The sequence below is a fragment of the Pelophylax lessonae genome (genome assembly GCF_965119305.1).
Source record: "Pelophylax lessonae genome assembly, chromosome: 3".
NCBI classification, from domain to species: Eukaryota; Metazoa; Chordata; class Amphibia; order Anura; family Ranidae; genus Pelophylax; species Pelophylax lessonae.
In genome coordinates this window covers 322,101,547-322,121,663 of record NC_138770.1, presented here as the reverse complement: position 1 = coordinate 322,121,663, position 20,117 = coordinate 322,101,547, and the positions used below count along the sequence as shown (strand labels likewise).

General features: G+C 40.3%; 1 protein-coding gene across 1 annotated transcript in view; it reads right to left on the bottom strand.

The window, feature by feature from the left end:
* Positions 1–20,117, bottom strand: part of ARHGEF10 (Rho guanine nucleotide exchange factor 10) — a 245,754-nt gene that overhangs the window by 50,110 nt on the left and 175,527 nt on the right. The gene's annotated exons all lie outside the window — the stretch shown is intronic.

Genomic DNA, 20,117 nt, shown 5'->3' with positions numbered 1-20,117 from the left:
AGGAAGGGCTCTGGTTTCATCACAAAATCATATTTCAAACCCACAGACCGTAATGGTTTTATCACAATGGATAGCTGCCACCACCCGAATTGGTTAAAATCGGTCCCCAAAAGCCAATTTAAAAGAATAAGACGTAATTGTACACAAGACTCTGATTTTCAAGAAAAAGCCTCAATAATGAAAGAAAGATTTCTTGAAAAAGGATATTAAATTACAGTCTTGGATGACGAGATAAAACAAGTACTACTTTCGCAGGAAAAACTAATAACTTTGAAAGATCCTGATATACCTACTAATAGTAGATCCAAGTTCGAATTTGCCTTTGTCACACAATTTTCAAACAATTATAGGTGGCTTAATCACACATTTCGAAAATATTGGAGTATACTTCAGGGAGATAAAATCCTAGGACCCCATCTTCCTGAAAAACCCAATATGATCTATAGAAAAACACGGAACCTCAAAGATATTATAGCTTCAAATCCGATACAAAGACCTGTCACCCCGAAAATTTCCCAGACATGAAAGGGTATTTTCCTTGCAAAAATTGCAAGATTTGCAAAGTAGCCAAAACTAAAGGAACTTCTAAATTTAGTTCGAAAAGTACAGGAAAGGAATACCAAATAAAGGAGTTCATTTCATGTCATACTAAAGGAGTGGTTTACCTCCTACAATGCGAATGCGGCTTACAGCACATGGGGCGTACTATTCGTACAGCCAGTATCCGCATAGGGGAACATTTGACAAATATACGGACGGGCTTTATAGGACATAGTGTTTCTCTACATTATGGTAAATGTCACAACAAGAACCCCAAAAAACTTGCAGATCACAGTCATCGAAAAATATGTGCCCCACTGCAGGGGAAGTAACCTTAAGAGGTCAATATCCAGAAGGGAAACCTTTTGGATATATGAGCTAAGATGTTATCGACCTCTGGGGTTAAACGTGGAATGGGACATTAATGCCCATATAAATAACAGCTAAAGTATTTCTATTCCTTAATTCCAAAATAATAACTTCATCTAAGGTTCGTAAAAGTAAATCGATTTTAATGAATTTTAATTAATTTTTATTAAATTTTATTCCAATTTTATTTGATAATATTTTAAAATATTGTTAATATAGTCTTAATATATCTTAATATATAATAAGTAACACACATAAATCATGTATTTTAGATATATAAATTTTACTAATTGTTTGGTTAGTGGAAATTAATATGTTTATGTGGAATCTGTGGAATTTCCCCATAGGTAAACACATGGGAATGTTACTTCCGGTGTCCCGACTTTGATTACATATAATACATTAATTTAGTAATGGTTACTTATATATAGTTTTTATATTAACATCAATTTAGTAATGGTTATTTATATATAGCTTTTATATTAACTTATGTTCACCAATAAAGGTTTTAACCGTTTTAAATATATAGTTTAAATAAATCCCACCAGTTTTATGTCGGTCTAAACACTTCTCTGCGGACACCAGAAGGACTCATCCAATTTAGAAGGTATTTATTGATGAGTGTGACGGCGTGCATGTCCCTCCTATCTCGGTGGAAGTCTCGTCAGAGGAAGCACGTCAGAGCGGAGGCGTGTCGCGCCGTCACTCACGTCATCCCGTGTGTCCGTACTGCAGCTGGACGCGGGATTGCTCAAGACTCAATTTTGCTACATGCCCGTATTCCTATGGATACATGTAAGTGTAACTGCCTGTATTATACAAAATAAACTGGGGGTAATGCACTATTGTTGGTCCATTTGAATCTTTCTACATGTGCTAATTGCGGAGCCATAAGGAGACAGGATACCATCAATCTTGGGATCGTTGTATCAGCTGACAGCTATATTCTGGAGTGAGGAGAACTTTATTCCCTATGCTATTATTTATCTGACATCCGGTAAGCGGCTTGCAATGTGCATACACGCCGGGTGAAGGTGCATGGGAATCGAGTTGACATTTTTATATGTTTAATACTCACGCCATATATACGTTTTATCTGGTAAGAAGATTAACCTGTCGGTGGTGAGGATCGTCTCACATGGATATCACAATTATTGAATTGAGTTAACAACATTCATATCATCATTCAAGTCACAAAAGTTTATCAGTTCATTTTTTCACGTTATTACACATGGATTTTGGACTTTTTCTTCACATATGTCTTAATTACATTTGCACTATTGTGAATAGTATAATTTTATTAAGTTTAGGGCACCAATTATTTTTCACAAACATCCTTAAACGCCTTTGTTTATGCCTCAATGCCTTTCCATTCTACTTTATCCTTCAATTTAAAGCTCACCCAATAAAAACCCTTTGATAAAAACAGGAATATGTACTGTCATTTTCTTCATTATTGTCAGGAAAGGACTTTTGACTTACCTGTAAATAATAATGTGCTTGGGTTATAAGCACATATCTTCAGGTGATTAGACACTGGCAAGTTTTTGAGAACACACCTCCCCTATAACTTTACCCTACTCTATGAATCCTCAGTTTTGTAGCAAACAATGTAGAGTAAACCAAGGAAAGGAAGGGAGGTTGGCCTGTGTCTTGTATTGTACTCCAAGATATGGAATTTACAGGCAAATTATAACTCATTTTATCTTAATCATACAGTACAGGACACAGGCAACATATACCAATGGATGTTGCCACACAATGAATATGAAGAGTGGGCAACAAATAGATAAATAAAACTGTGCCAACAAGCCCAAAAAAAAAAAACAGCAGGGGGTCAAAGGACCCAAGTTCAGAGTGCCACTGAAAGCACCTTGCAGCCAACAGTCCACCTGGTAAAACATTGAGAAAGTATGAATACAAGACTAGGATGCTGCCTTACACAGTTGGACTACAGAGGCTACAGACCAAAGGATTTTAAGAAAACAAAGAAAAATAATAAACTAGTGAAGCAAATTTCTCTGTAAACGAGAAGAGGCCCATCATCCTTAGTCACTAGCAAAAAAACTGAGGACTCACAAAGTGGGGGAGGTGCTCCAGTAGGGTTTGTATTCAAAAGTTTACTAGTGTTTATTTATCTGAAGGTACATACCTATGACCCATGGTGTATGAATATGTTACCTGTGCCCTCCTGTACTGGACGATTAAGATATGAATATTCCATGTCTTCCAGAGACTACTTAGCAGTCACAGATAACACAGTTATTTAGGGAGCTCCAATGTTCAAGCTGCAATTTACACACATAACTGAATGACTTATCCCAGTGACCTGTGTCTTTTCATTCTGAAATTTAAAGGTCGTTATATATGGCTCAAATTTTGTCAGATTCCTGCTGAATCAACAAAAATGTGAACAGTGGATGTCACTGTTAACACCACCTAACACGACAAAAGGTGATGATTCAAACAACTTTTGTTGAAGGAGCCAGATGGAAAATTGGCTACAGAACAATGACTGCATCCAATCAGATGTAACCACTGTTCAAGTTGACAGCCACAGACACCACAAAGGGAGATTTGTCAATCCATTCTGTTTAATATGGATGGAGAGATCTATGCATGTATGGTCAGGTTTATCCAGACATGTCAAGCCAAATAAGCAGATTGCCATGGCTGTTCTGTCTCTCTAGATCAGTGGTTCCTAACTTTTTTAACTTGTATACCCCCTAGGCCACATGTGTCAAACACAAGGCCCGCAGGCCGAATCCGGCCCTCCAGGCCTTTTCATGTGGCCCTCCCACCTCACCTAAAGCTGCAGTAGAACTCCAGCCCTCCTTTGGGCCTCCTCCAGACCCTGCATTATCTGCTTCCCAGCTCTGTCCCCAGCTTCTGTCCAGCAGCAACACAAGGTAAGGGGGTGCACTTTGATGTAAGGGAGGGTAGGGGGGGACTCTTGACATCTGATGTAAGGTGGGTGGGATACTCTGGACATATAGTATTACAGATACAACCGGCCCTTTGAGGGCAATCATAATGCTGATGTGGCCCTCAGGTGAAGTTGAGTTTGACACCCCTGCGCCAAGGCAGTCCCCCCTCAAAAATCCGAAACATGAAATCACTGGAAAGATATTCAAAAGCTGTTATGGATTCTCTTGGGAAAAAAAAGCTGTATACTTTTGATCCTTTAAAAACCATAGTAAGTGTGCTTAAAGCAGTTCTTAACCCCAAAGAAAACATTTATTGCATTGCAGCTTACCAGTTCTTAGATGTGATGGCTACATTAGTTTTATTGTTTTAGGCTTTCTTCCTTTATTTTCACATGGCGATCCAGCTAGTTAGTCTGTTTTTCAACAGAACAAGCTGTCCTGCATATTAGGCAACCTATTAATTAAAACACTACACATACGATATACAGTATCTCACAAAAGTGAGTACACCCCTCACATTTTTGTAAATATTTTATTATATCTTTTCCTGTGACAACACTGAAGAAATGACACTTTGCTACAATGTAAAATAGTGAATGTACAGCTTGTATAACTGTAAATTTGCAGTCCCCTCAAAATAACTCAACACACAGCCATTAATGTCTAAACAGCTGGCAACAAAAGTGAGTACACCCCCTAAGTTAAAATGTTCAAATTGGGCCCAACTAGCCATTTTCCCTCTCCAGTGTCATGTGACTCATTAGTGTTACAAGGTCTCAGGTGTGAATGGGGAGCAGGTGTGTTAAATGTGGTTTTATCGCTCTCACTCTCTCATACTGGTCACTGGAAGTTCAATATGGCACCTCATGGCAAAGAACTCTCTGAGTATCTTAAAGGTGAAAAAAGTTCTGTAATGCTTTACCTTTGTCTCATTTTTTTACATCACAGAAACCTGACATTTAAACAGGGGTGTGTAGACTTTTTATATCCACTGTAGGTTCATATAGGTTAACACAATGGTCAACACATAGGTAGCAAAAAAATTGTGATGACAAATTGCCCATTGGCACAGCATTTTGCCTCCATGCATGGCGGGAGGTTAGGTGGACTAGGGGTAAAAGATTAGTTGACCTTTTTAAAAAAAATTGTGGTATATAAGCTACTCGTTATGAAACTTCATCCAGATTTGCCGGAATATACAGTCAGATGGGCAGTAGATTTGAAGGTACAAATTACAACAGAGGAGTGGGTAAAATCATTTACCTTTACCCACTGTGTCACTGGCGACTAAGACACAGGAGACAAATTTTAAATTTCTCTCCCATTGGTATCAATGTACGAAGCTGCTTCACCGGATAAACCCAAATTGCCTCAGGTACATGTTGGCGCTGCCATTCTGTAAAGGGCTCCCTTTTGCATATTTGGTGTGAATGCCCATCTATTCATGATTTTTTGGATTTATTCTTGCCGCTTTACACTACTGTTACTAGGGCGACCGTTGACAAAATACACCACAAATCACTTTGTTATCTATTTTACATGGTACGTTTAAATGCATCAAAAAAGGTCCCAGACATTGGCTGACAGCAGCGAGATTGGTTATACCATGCCACTGGCGAACGGCACATGCTCCCCCTCTAATCGAGTGTGTTGTAGAGATGGATTATATTGAGAGGATGGAGTCTCTTTTGGCACGTAAATTGAAAACATATGAATATATGTCAACCAACATGGCTCTCTTGAAAGTTGTTCTGGAAGTCATCAGAAAAGCGAAATCTTCTTGCAGGACAACTGTAGGACCTGAATTTGGCCCAAGGTTGTGTTGTTTATGTTATTTTTTCTTCTTTCCCCCTTTTATGTTGTGTCACTTACACCCTTTCTGAATTTGAAGATTGATGCTAAAGACCAAGGTACTATAACTTTTGACAGTATTGGGAGGCTGTGATGTGTCAACTTCTTTCTCAAGACTAGCACTGAGTGCGGTTTGGCACAGTAGCTTATGTAATAGGTATGCTTCGGTACTTGTCCATCCTACTTACTAGTATTAGCCCTATTCTCCATAATACATGTGTAATGGTTCATGTGGGGTGTTTTATGTAGAATTTTATATACAATTTTATACTGCAATGTTTCTTATTTTTAGAATTGTTGTTTTTTTTTCCTGATTGGTGTATCTCACTTCTGTATCACAATTGTATGTGTACTGTATACTAAAAAAAATGGTTTTCCAATAAACTTAAGATTAAACCAAAAATAATAATAAATGCAAACCTTTTTGCAGATAAAAAAAAAGTGCATTTAATTTTTTTTTTACTTGGAGCCTGGAAAGCATTGCACCTGTGATCAGCTGATCACAGGTGCCATGCAGGACTCCTGCAGACTTCTCAGAGTATCTTGTTGTGGAAATTTTTTTAGAACTAGTCTGGCCATTTTTCAGGATGTGTTTTATCTAGCTTGTCATTATGGCTCCTGTTGTCGGTTTGCTTGCAATACGCTCATTAGAGCGTGTACGGGCGAACTCGCATTGGGGAAAGACTACTGGCAGTGAAAACCTTCCTTTAGATGTGTAGACATCGCCGGCAAACACTCCATGCGCTATTCGCGGGTCTGTTTGCCGGTAGAGATCTATGTGTATTGCGGTGCGGAGTTCAAGGATCAAGCAGCAAGGATATGACCACCAGCGGAGGCCCCTGTATAATTGTTTGCTCGGCAGGGATATGTTGAGGGGGGTTGTTTGGTCTCCTATAAAGCGAAGTAGTATTGTTTGCCTCTGTCCCTGTATGTCTAGAAGGGGGGAAAAATTGGTGCCTCAAAAGTGGGACTTTTACGGGCAAGTAATTTGTACACAGCTTTATATAAAAAATCCATTTATTTGTTGATTATTCCAATTCAAATTATTTCCAGATTTTGTAAACTGAAAATGATATAACCCAAATAACCCAAACACTTATGCACTGGATAAAAGAATATCATTTTCAGTTTACAAAATCTGAAAATAATTTGAAACATATGTTTTAATATTTATCAACAAATAAATAGATTTTTTATATAAAGCTGTGTACAAATTACTTTCCCGTAAAAGTCCCACCTTTTTGGTTTGAGGCACCAATTTTTCCCCCCTTCTCGGCAGGGATATGTTTGCTCTGTGAAGTCAAAATCATTTTGATATCTATCTGCCTTTATGAAGGGATACCCGCTCATGTCTTTCTACTGTGCCTGATCACCATAGTGGAAACAGCATGGCTCTTTCCCTGCAGATAGCCTCACATCTATGGGAACAGTAGTATAATCGTATTAGGCATTGTTCTCTGAGCTTTGCAGAGTGTGATTGACGCTAGTAGAAGTGGCGGGAGTGCATGCACAAGTTTGATCAGAGCAGCAATCGTGGTTCTACACCCTGGTTCCATTGTGTAGTGTTAGGCGCGAATTCCGCGACACATAGGTTTCATTGTTAACTGCGGTGCGCGGATTTCCATGCACCAACGGCGGAAAGCCGTGCATGCTGTTCTGCACCTTCACGATCATGTACTCCCACTTTCTATTGTATATTTGAATGTATATACAGGTATGTCATTGGCTAATTCTATGTGAGTAACTTAAGTCATATGACTGAACATTTTGAACGGATTGGCTGATGTTGTATAGCCATCACTTCCTGCTGTTATCCCTGTGTTGTCCAATAAATAAACGGGGCTCAATGCTTTAGGCAGGACATTCTATCGAGCCTCCAATGTGATAACAGCCTGTGTGTCTGTATTACTGGGTACTGCTGAGCGCACTCCAATGGAGTTATTTGCGCATCAAGCATACATGAAGATCCAATACAATCTGTCTGCTCTTACCTCGTATGGGCAGACAGAAACACACTGACAGGAAGAATGAATAAGGTACCAGAGAGCAAGTTAGTTCATTGAAACTACACGTTGACAGCTGCAAAGGCTGTCAGGACTTGTAGCATCCCATTAACAGAGGACTGTGAATGAATGACGTGGCCAGGTAGGTGGAGCCCCACACAGCCACGGTATTTTCAAACAGTGATGTCAGCCACCGGAGAAGATACAGTGCCTTGCGAAAGTATTCGGCCCCCTTGAACTTTGCAACCTTTTCATTTCAGGCTTCAAACATAAAGATATAAAACTGTAATTTTTTGTGAAGAATCAACAACAAGTAGGACACAATCATGAAGTGGAACGAGATTTATTGGATATTTCAAACTTTGTTAACAAATAAAAAACTGAAAAATTGGGCGTGCAAAATTATTCAGCCCCTTTACTTTCAGTGCAGCAAACTCTCTCCAGAAGTTCCGTGAGGATCTCTGAATGATCCAATGTTGACCTAAATGACTAATGATGATAAATAGAATACACCTGTGTGTAATCAAGTCTCCGTATAAATGCACCTGCACTGTGATAGTCTCAAAGGTCCGTTTAAAGTGCAGAGAGCATCATGAAGAACAAGGAACACACCAGGCAGGTCCGAGATACTGTTGTGGAGAAGTTTAAAGCCGGATTTGGAAACAAAAAGATTTCCCAAGCTTTAAACATCCCAAGGAGCACTGTTCAAGCGATAATATTGAAATGGAAGGAGTATCAGACCACTTCAAATCTACGAAGACCTGGCCGTCCCTCTAAACTTTCAGCTCATACAAGGGGAAGACTGATCAGAGATGCAGCCAAGAGGCCCATGATCACTCTGGGTGAACTGCAGAGATCTACAGCTGAGGTGGGAGACTCTGTCCATAGGACAATAATCAGCCGTATACTGCACAAATCTGGCCTTTATAGAAGAGTGGCAAGAAGAAAGCCATTTCTTAAAGATATCCATAAAAAGTGTTGTTTAAAGTTTTCCATAAGCCACCTGGGAGACACACCAAACATGTGGAAGAAGGTGCTCTGGTCAGATGAAACCAAAATCGAACTTTTTGGCAACAATGCAAAACGTTATGTTTGGCGTAAAAGCAACACAGCTCATCACCCTGAACACACCATCCCCACTGTCAAACATGGTGGTGGCAGCATCATGGTTTGGGCCTGCTTTTCTTCAGCAGGGACAGGGAAGATGGTTAAAATTGATGGGAAGATGGATGGAGCCAAATACAGGACCATTCTGGAAGAAAACCTAATGGAGTCTGCAAAAGACCTGAGACTGGGACGGAGATTTGTCTTCCAACAAGACAATGATCCAAAACATAAAGCAAAATCTACAATGGAATGGTTCACAAATAAACATATCCAGGTGTTAGAATGGCCAAGTCAAAGTCCAGACCTGAATCCAATCGAGAATCTGTGGAAAGAACTGAAAACTGCTGTTCACAAATGCTCTCCATCCAACCTCACTGAGCTCGAGCTGTTTTGCAAGGAGGAATGGGCCAAAATTTCAGTCTCTCGATGTGCAAAACTGATAGAGACATACCCCAAGTGACTTACAGCTGTAATCGCAACAAAAGGTGGTGCTAACTTAAGGGGGCTGAATAATTTTGCATGCCCAATTTTTCAGTTTTTTATTTGTTAAAAAATTTTGAAATATCCAATAAATTTAGTTCCATTTCATGATTGTGTCCCACTTGTTGTTGATTCTTCAAAAAAAATTATAGTTTTATATCTTTATATTTGAAGCCTGAAATGTGGCAAAAGGTTGCAAAGTTCAAGGGGGTCGAATACTTTCGCAAGGCACTGTACCTGCCTATTTTCGGGGGGGGGGGGGGGGGTAGTGGGTACATGTTACAAAAGGTAAACTTGTCCTTTAAAGACACATATGCTCTGAATTTGTCCTCTCGCAGAGGGAACTGTAATACAGTCCTTCTCTTCAAGGAAAAATTGTGGATATAAGAATTAGGTACTTTAGCCCCTAGAGGACTAAAGAGTTGAACTTTCAGGTTATCCTTGACCTTTAGTGTGGTCACTGAATACCTTACGGGATTACCGCCATGCAAGGAAAGATTCATCAATTCACTGAAAAGTCTAAGTTTGGCTCTTTAAATTGTATATAAGTGTTTATAATGGGTTTCCTATGGAGAAATATGATCTTCTGAAGTCTAGTAAGGCTATTACATTTACTGTTTGATTTTTCTTTAACACTGATGCCAGTCTGGTAGTAAAGGAATCCCCTGCCGCTTACAACAGGTAGTTGCTGGCAGTGAGGCTTTTTAAGCCTGGTGTACAGATCCGGCCTTGTCCAGAGGAAGCCTACAATAGGGGACAGATGAAAAGCATAGACAACATGATGTTATCACATCTGGAGGCCACAGCTTTTCCCCCATTATGCCATCAAGCTATCTTTGCTCTAGTGGAGCGTGATACACCAGGAATTGGAGGTGGTGGAGTTGCCTTGGATGAGGTTCGCTAAATCAAGCCAGTATTTCCATTCTCTCGACCAGGAGCATTATGAGAGGAGTGGTGAGCACATCTACTTGAGAAGCCGATGCATTACCATCTCATCAACACAGTGACTTTGCAAGAGTGTTGTGTGTGATGCTTGTTGGGAGATATATTCTACACATAGAGCTGTGAACTTGCCCTCTTTTCTTTGCCCCATGTTAGCATTTTGTCCACCATAGCATTTGCAGTGGCAAAGCAGAGTAGGACTGGTCATAAGATTGATTATGTTGACGCAGTTGGCCAGCTTAAACATATTGCAACATGTGTGAACTAAAAATCCCTGTGTTTCATTGCAAAGTTTGCTGGAAAGGGTGTATAGCAGTGTGCAGAGGGTTCATGCAGAATTTGTAGTGTTAATATGTGGTTACACCCCTTTAGCACCTGATAGATTTTATATATGTACAAGCTATTGGGATTCCAGCCTGTGATATGATCCATTTGGGTGATTAAATATTCTACTGTGGCAGATGCCACTGGGAGACTTTTGGGATGGTATACAACTGATCTAGTCTATTTGGGAATCTCCTATTTGTATTTTTGAACAGCTCGTGTGTACGAGTCGTGGTGTCTGGACGAGTCTTTTATGACAACATTGTTATGGTTTAAAGTAGGTGAATAGTGGAGGTTGCTTTTTATAAGTGCTAACTTATGGCTTAACTTATTCATTAATAAATTGTTGAAAAATAAAAATACCTGAGCTTTAGTGAGGTGAAGTAGCTGCGCACTCACAGAATTGTACACACCAATAATAGCAAATAGAAATTTAACAGTGTTGCGCTGCCATAGGTGTATAATACACAAACGTATATAAATATTGTATAAAACCATAATTATAACATTATTTCAAACGCCACAAAACAAATATAATCATGCAGTGTGGATGCAAGAAAATAGTGCACAAGATGAGAAAAAGTGATAATCACATAAAAATTGATTAAAAAAAAAAGGTCCATTAGGTAGTGATCTAAACAGTGGCTCTTATTCCAATTTCAGTGAATCAACACGCAGTGCTCCCCTTCCAGTTTTAACACACATAGCCTCTTACCAGAATCTCAGACCTGAGACCTATCAAGGTCATAAACCGCCTAAGTGAGCTTCACCTCTCCTAGCTTTCCCTTCTCCAATCGTCCTTTAAGATAGCAATGCAGGGAAGCACCTCACTGGCTCATCCAGGACAGTTTCATACCAAATGATTCCACATAACAATGAGAAAAGAAGCTCATTGCGCAACATTCAGGAAAATCAAACAGGGTTTATTTAAAATCTACTTACAGCAGCGTGGATAAAAACAAACTCTGAACAGTGGTGCCATACTGACTCACACTGACCAGGCATGAAATCACTTATATATACCTTGCTGTCATCTTCCACAACATCTCAGCTTCTGGTGTACTCCCAACTGTGAGTAACAGATTAGGGAAGAATTTAGGCAAGAAAAACTGGTCTACATGGGCTACAGGGAAATCCTGCTCACATGATGTACTAGCCCTCAAAAACAATTACAAAGTTATGACACGGTACTTCAAAACCACCAGGATCGCTCATTTTGTACTTGGCTGTTCTTCTCATTGCTTTCATGGACGTGGACAACTGGGGAGATTTTGACACATGTTGGTTGTGCCCCATGGCTCAAAAATTCTGGACTGCTGTATTCTCCCTCCTTACTATACTAATGGGGCAGGAAGTCTTCCACAGAGAGAAATATGCACTCTCTGTGTCAAACAACCCGATCTACTCAAGGTGCAGTTCAAACAAATTATCCATGTCTTTTACTGCTGCTAAACAGACAGACAATCAGTAAAGCATGGAGAAATTTCAACCTTTCATTTTCATTTGCTGGCACCACATTTTTTCTGGGGTTAGGTCTTGGTAATCTTCTTATAGCCTAGGCCTCCCTACATATAATATATAATCCCTGACAAAGGGATTTTGACTTTAGGCTGTCGAGTTAGGTCTGATTTACATGAATGTACCAAAGTGTACACCTGTGTGAGGGCCATGTTTTCCCAGCACAGGATGCACAAGTGTTCCATGTGTCCATGTGCAGGCAGTCCCATTCTTGTCAGATGGAATGCAGCGGCTGCACGGACATAGCTGCTGCTCCCAATTTGACATACATGTGGGTGCTCGTGTGAATGAGGCCTAAAAGCCGATCACTACATATGTACTCTCAAGCCATAATTTGAGAATTGCTGGATAGCAATGATTTATCTCAAAAGGCATTTATGAACTGTATTTATTAAATTTTTAAACTTTATCCTGGACTCAAATTTTAAATGGCTATGCTTCCAGAAAGAAACAAAAATAAATTAATGGTGTTTACATTTGCATTCAACTGCATTTACAAGCTTATGTTAGATTTGCCATATGTATTCTGTATGTGCTGGCATTCACAAAGCTGGGATAGATTTAGACTTGGATGGCTGCTGTTGGCAAGCTACATGATTATTATCCCTCTGGAACAGACTATCTGGCACCAACTTCTATGTGGTTAGAGCATGGTGCCATGCAATAAATGGCATACAACCCCCTACTGCTAATTATGAATATTGTATATTTAAAACAAAATATCAAACTCTGATAATGTGAACTGCAATATATTATATTCTAGGTTTAAATAGTTTACTACTTTGAAAGTATCTTATAATTGAAATTCACCATTAGTCTGTTTCTGTGCATATTAATGGTATTTTGAGACTTGATTTATTAACCACTTTACCGCTGAGTACCGTAGTACTACTGCGGCAAAGTGGCTCGTTATCGTCTGACGACGTAGACCTACGTCGCCAGACTCCTCCCCTGTAGGCGGCGCTCGCGCGCCGCCGGAGGCGCGCTCCCGCTGTTTTCATTCACAGCGGGAGTCGGGCCAGGGGAGGAGCGGCGGCGATCGCCGCTGCTCTGCCCCGATCGTCGGGGAATCCAGTTTGGAGATCCGCCCGCCTGTGTAAACAGAGCGGGCGGATCTCCTAAGTGACAGGGAGTGACAGATCGGAGTGTTCAGCATAGCTGGACATCCGATCTGTCCCTGTCTCACACAGTCACCTCCCCCCACACACGTCAGTAAGCACCAGGCATACATTAACCCCTCCCTCTCCAATAAAATTAACCCCTTCCCTGCCAGTGTCATTTTTACAGTAACAGTGCATATTTATAGCACTGATTACTGCAGTAATGTCACTGGTACCCCCAAAAGTGTCAAAAATGTCAGTCAAGGGTCCGATCTGTCCGCCGCAATGTCGCAGTCCAGCAAGAAAATCGCAGATCGCCGCCATTACTCGTTAAAAAAAAAAAACACCAAAAATGACATAAATCTTTCCCTTAGTTAGTAAACGCAATAACTTTTGCGCAAACCAATCAAAATACGCTTATTGCGATTTTTTTTACCAAACATGGGTAGCAGAAAACAAATTGGCCAAAAATTTTAAAAAAAATTGTTTTTTTACATTTTTTGGGGGGGGAATTTCATATAAAAAAATGTTAAAAATATTGTTATTTTTTCAAAATAAACGCTCTTTTTTGTTTATAGCGCAAAAAGTAAAAATCGCACAGGTGATCAAATACCACCAAAAGAAAGCTCTGTTTGTGGGAAAAAAAGGACGTAAATTTTGTTTGGGTACGGCGTCGCATGACCGCGCAATTGTCAGTTAAAGTCGCACAGTGCCGAATCGCAAAAAGTGGCCCAGACGTAAGACAGCAAAATGCTCTAGTGGTAAAGTGGTTAAATGCTTTTATGGTTGGTGTTTTTTCACTGCGCCAAGATGAGCCAAAAACTGACCTATTTTAAACCTCTTCATAGTTGCCACAGGGTTTCATTAAAAAAATAAAAATAAACACACATTTGTCAAGTGAGTACAGTTATAAAATAAAGAAAATGTCAATAAGTTATTTTTACCTGTGGTAACACTTTACAGTTATAAAAGGACATTACAGTGACTTATAGCTGTTTGCTCTGGCACTACTATTAACAGACCAAACAATTTAAGTGCTTTTAATCCTGTGCAGGACATTTATCTTTTTTTTTTTTTACAGACAGTTTTATTCCTTTGGAGGGAACTACAGTAAATATTGTAAAAGGGATCTTTACTTTTTTTTTTTTTTTTTTTTTTTAATGACGTTCATTATAAGCATTTTTTTTATGTCTAACACAATCTAAAAATGTAATTATATACAGTTCACATCATTGAGTAGTTTTTATTCAGATCACCTACACACATTATTTGAGGCACCTGAAGATATTTGAAAAGAATGAAAAAGGAGGTACCTGTAGATGCCTGAAAAGGATGAACCCTTTATACACCATCTATAACAGCCCCCTATTTTACCACCCCCCAGCCACCCGTGTGAAGAGTCCCAAGTGCAGGACACTTATGAAAAGTGAGCAGAGGCTGTGCTAATGTTTTGGAAAGTTGTTAGATATGGGGCCCATTTCTAGTGGGTCAGGGTGTATATCTGAACAAGCTAAGATGTGGTTTTATTTTGCTTTATATTTGTGAAAGCTGACCCAGACCAATTCCAATAGGACCTGTGATATTGTGACAGATATCACATGAATTATGCCATCTGAAAGATGTTGTAGCTATTTACATTGATGTTATGTCTACTTTTTCGTTTTGTTTTGTTTAACTCTAGATTTGCACTATTCCTTGGATAAACTGTGTGTGACAGTGAAGCTTTATACCCAAACAGATGTTATTTTAGCACTGCCCTCCACAAAGAGTGTAATACTTCCTAGTAATCTGCTTTATATACCCTCTGGCCAGACACACACAACCTAGAAAATAGGTCATTGCTCAGAAAAAACAGCTTGCTGTCACTGCACTGAAGGGCATAAATGGGAGGGCAATGTGATGCCATGATACCTAACATTACAAACTACAACTACAGTCATCATACAGGTAAGCTTATCAGAATTTGACAAGAGTTTTACAAGAGGTAAAAACATGCAATTTAGAAAGAAGAATTCCATGAAATTAAATAAATAAAATATGCACAGTAGGATATATGATGAAAAGGAACCCTAAAATGATTGTTTATTATTATACAGGACTTATTTAGCGCCAATAGTTTGCACAGCGCTTTTCAATATTTAGAAATGTTGTTCTCTTTATCTGTGTGATGATTATATTTTAGTCTCCAGTAAAGTTCAATCTGCCTGAAGCTTTTGAGGCCTGTCTGGTGGCTCAGGGGCAGTCTCCGAAGGGAGGGGATCATGCCCTGCTTCACTATGTTACAGTACATGTTGGAATTCATGGTTTCCGGCAGCACTCATGCAGCCCCAGACCATGATAGTCGCACCACCATGCTTGACTGTAGGCAAGGCATACTTGTCTTTGTACTCCTCACCTGGCTGCCACCACACTCTCTTGACACCATCTGAACCAAATAAGTTTATCTTGGTATCATCAGACCACAGGACATGGTTCCAGTAATCCATGTCCTTAGTCTGCTTGTCTTCAGCAAACTGTTTGCAGGCTTTCTTGTGCATCATCTTTAGAAGAGGCTTCCTTCTGGGACGACAGCCATGCAGACCAATTTTGATGCAGTGTACTTGAATACACTGCTGCACTGCTGAACACTTCAGGGCCCGCACTGGCGCCCCTTTCTTTCTCTAATCTTTAGGGCTTAGATGCTGGCACCCCCTTTCTAAGCCACTACTACTGGCTAGCTGGCTCCTGGATCCCTTTGACCTTCTGGAGTTGTCCCCTCTCTCAGGCAGACCCCTGGGCAGTTTCGAGTACTCACAACACTGTTTTTTCAGGAAACTTCTGCCCAGCAGCTCCACTCGGTCCACAGCACTCTGGTCCTCTAAGCCGACCGCCAAGGACACCCTCGCTTGTTCTGACAGGAGGAGAGACAGCCGTCACCCTCCTCCTGGGACTCTGCTTCCCACCAAAGACGACCTGTCACATGCTCCCCTCAGACTTATATCTGATCCCAGGGTGCATTGCAGCAACCTCTGCCCACTGAGACAGCTATAAGCCCAGGTGCGCTATTGGCCAGGTTTCCTCAGCTGTCCAACAAGGGCCCTCATTGGATACAGTGGGGAGACTCCCCAGACTCAACAGACCACACCTAGAAGCACATGACAGCCTAACTGAATGATCAGGCCCCCCTGATAAGCAGAGGAGGCCACATATATACTTTTCCTAGCACCTACCTTCGAGGGTGCTACATCCACATTGTAGCAAAGTGTAATTTCTTCAGTGTTGTCACATGAAAAGATAGAATAAAATACTTACAAATATGTGAGGGGTGTACTCACTCTTGTGAGATCTGTATACTAAATTGTACATTACAGACTTCTGCACTATATATTACAGAGTGCTACACTGGGGACTGATGATCTGGCAGTCCTGTTAGGACTGTCACTGTTTCCAGATCCGGACCCCGGTCTGCCAATTAGTGAAGAACAACTTTTTTTTGGGTCTTACAGATTCTAGGAGAGTTGATAATGTGCAAATTGGCAATAGTCTGATTCCTAATGTATGCAATATACAGACATGAGATGGGGGTCAAATGACAGTACAGCAAAATTGCTCTATGGACTAATCATAATACATTAATTTCAGAACCCTGTACAGGTTTATGTACTGAGTAGGCAACCCCTCTGACAGTATTAATCACTTCCGGACCGCTCACCGCATATATATATATATATATATATTGTGGCAGGGCAGCCCGGCTGAGGAAATTCATGTACATGTAAGTGATTTTGTGCAGGAGATGTTGGGGGTGCGTGCGATGGCCGTCGGGACCCCCCAATCGTTCGGCAAAATGACAGAACAGTGGTCTGCCTATGTAAACAAGGTAGACTGCCGTTCTCTCACAGTGGAAGAGAAAGATCCTGTGTTTCAGCTAAGGTGAAACACAGATCTCGCTTTTCTTCTAGTGCATCCACTCCCCCTAAAGTTAGAAAGCACTTCCTAGGAGCAATATACACTTATTAGGATTTTCTTTACCAAAAATATGTAGCAGAATACATATTGGCCTGAATTGATGAAAAAAAAATTTGATTTTTTTTTTTTAATTTATTGGGTATGTTTTATAGCAGAAAGTAAAAAATATTGTTTTGTTTCAAAATTGTGGTTATTTTTTTTTTTTGTTTATAGTGCAAAAAATAAAAAAGCAGAGGTGGTCAATTACCACCATAAGAAAGCTCTATTTGTGGAAAAAAAAATACATCAAGTTTATTTGGGTACAGCGTCGCACGATTTTAAGCTTAAGCAACTCATACGCAAAAAATGGCCTGGTCATTAAGGGGGTAAAACCTTCCGGAGCTGAAGTGGTTAATCTTCCTTGACAATTAGCAGAGTTGGTGCAGCCAAGAGCCTCAGAAAAACGGCTGTCTTATGTCAAGGTCATTTACAGTAACTCAGCAAACACAATAGAGAAAGAAAAAAACTTTAACTTTGTGTAATTTACCATCCTCCTTGTTGCACATATTCTTTCAAAATCACCCCATATCCTGCTGCAATGTCTTGAATATGGCCTCCAACATAATTATTTTTGGTGCAATTCTGATTATTATAGACAAATAAAAGGTATAGCCATGGGAGCCAAATATGCATCGAGCGTTGCAAATCTTTTTATGGCACAATGGGAGGTAGACACAATATACAAAATCCCCCCAAAACATTTGATTATATACAAACGCTTCATTGATGATTTGATCATCATTTGGGAGGGAAACAAAAACACTTTGATAGATTTTTTGACAAATTTAAACAAGAATACCAACTATCAATTTCCTTGATTTAGCTATCAAGCTGGAAAATAAGTGTATTACAACTAAAACCTTTTTCAAAAGTGTAGACCGAAATAGTTCTAAATCAACGGAAAGTTGCCATTTTGCACCTTAGCTTATATATATTCCATAAGGTCAATTGGTTCGACTACGCAGAAATTGTACCACAACAACAGATTACTATGAACAGGCAAATATGACAGGCCATATATTTATCAAAAGAGGACATAACAGAGTTTATAACAGAAAAGATTCATGAAATAGCTAATATACCTCGGGAAACACTCATACAAGCCCGCCCAAAAAAACAAACATCTTTATCAGAAGTACCAATCATTTTGGACTATCATGTACAACATAATCAAATAGAAAAACTGTTCAGCAAATATTGGCCGATTCTTAAAGTAGATAGACAACTCCAATCAATAATACCACAACAACCTAAATTTATATATTGACGAGTCCCCATCCTCCGGAACATTGTAGCTAAAAAAGTTGTAGATCCCCAGAAGAACCAGAATATTACTTTCTATCAGGGGAAAGGTTTTTTTTCCCTGTAGGGGATGTTTTGCTTGCCATAAAACCAACAAAAATGGAACAAAATGTAACCAGTTTACATCTACAACTACAGGAAGACAATACCCACTAAAAGATTTTATATCTTGTAGAACTGAAGGAGTAGTCTATGTACTCCTGTGTCAGTGCCAAAAACAATATGTTGGCAGAACAAAGAGGCTTATATGGAAAATAATTAAAGAACATGTGCAGAACATCAAAAAAGGGTTCCCTAAAGACAATATATCCGGACATTTTTTAAAACATCACAATAAAGACCCCACCAAGTGTGTGATTGATAAATACAAACCAAACTGGAGGGGAAGCAATAAAGTCATTGAGTTAGGCAAACAGGAATCTTACTGAATTTATGAATTCTATACTCTCTAGCCCAGAGGCCTGAACATTGAGTTTGACTGGAATTGTTTCATATCCAATTGCTAGATATTGACCTAGACCAGGGATGGGGAACCTGCTGCCCCCGAAGCCATCTGATCCGGCCCTGCCATTGGGCTGCCTCCGGAGGGGAAGGGGAGGGGGAGCGCCTTCTGATTACACACAGAGCCGGTTTCTCTGCTTACCCGGCGCGGCCGCTGTCATACAAAGTCACGCCACCTACCTATGATAGACAGCACAATGGTGACGTCTATCATAGGAGTCGGTCCAGGAGGCGTGACTTCGTATGAGAGCGCCCGCGCCGGGTAAGTGGAAGAACCCTGCTTTGTGTGTAATCAGGAGGTGCTCTAATCCCGATGCGTTCTGCATTGATGGGGGAACTAATCACTCTGCATTGATGGGTGCGCTAATCACTCTGCATTGATGGGGGCGCTAATCACTCTGCATTAAGGGGGCATTAATTACTCTGCATTGATGGGGCACTAATCACTCTGCATTGATGGGGGCACTAATCACTCTGCATTAAGGGGGCACTAATCACTCTGCATTGATTGGGGCACTAATCACTCTGCATTGATGGGGGTACTAATCACTCTGCATTAAGGGGGCACTAATCACTCTGCATTGATGGGGGCGCTAATCACTCTGCATTGATGAGGGCACTAATCACTCTGCATTGATGAGGTCACTAATCACTCTGCATTGATTGGGGCACTAATCACTCTGCATTGATGGGGGGCACTAATCATTCTGCATTCATTGGGGCACTAATCACTCTGCATTGATGGAGGGCACGAATCACTCTGCATTAAGGGGGGCACTAATCACTCTGCATTAAGGGGGGCACTAATCACTCTGCATTGATGGGGGCACTAATCATTCTGCATTGATGGGGGCACTAATCATTCTGCATTGATTGGGGCACTAATCCCTCTGCATTAAGGGGGGCACTAATCACTCTGCATTGATGGGGGGCACTAATCATTCTGCATTGATTGTGGCACTAATCACTCTGCATTGATGGGGGCACTAATCCCTCTGCATTGATGGGGGCACTAATCATTCTGCATTGATTGGGGCAATAATTACGCTGCATTGATGGGGGCACTAATCACTCTGCATTGATGGGGGGCACTAATCATTCTGCATTAATGGGGGCACTAATCACTCTGCATTAAGGGGGGCACTAATCACTCTGCATTGATGGGG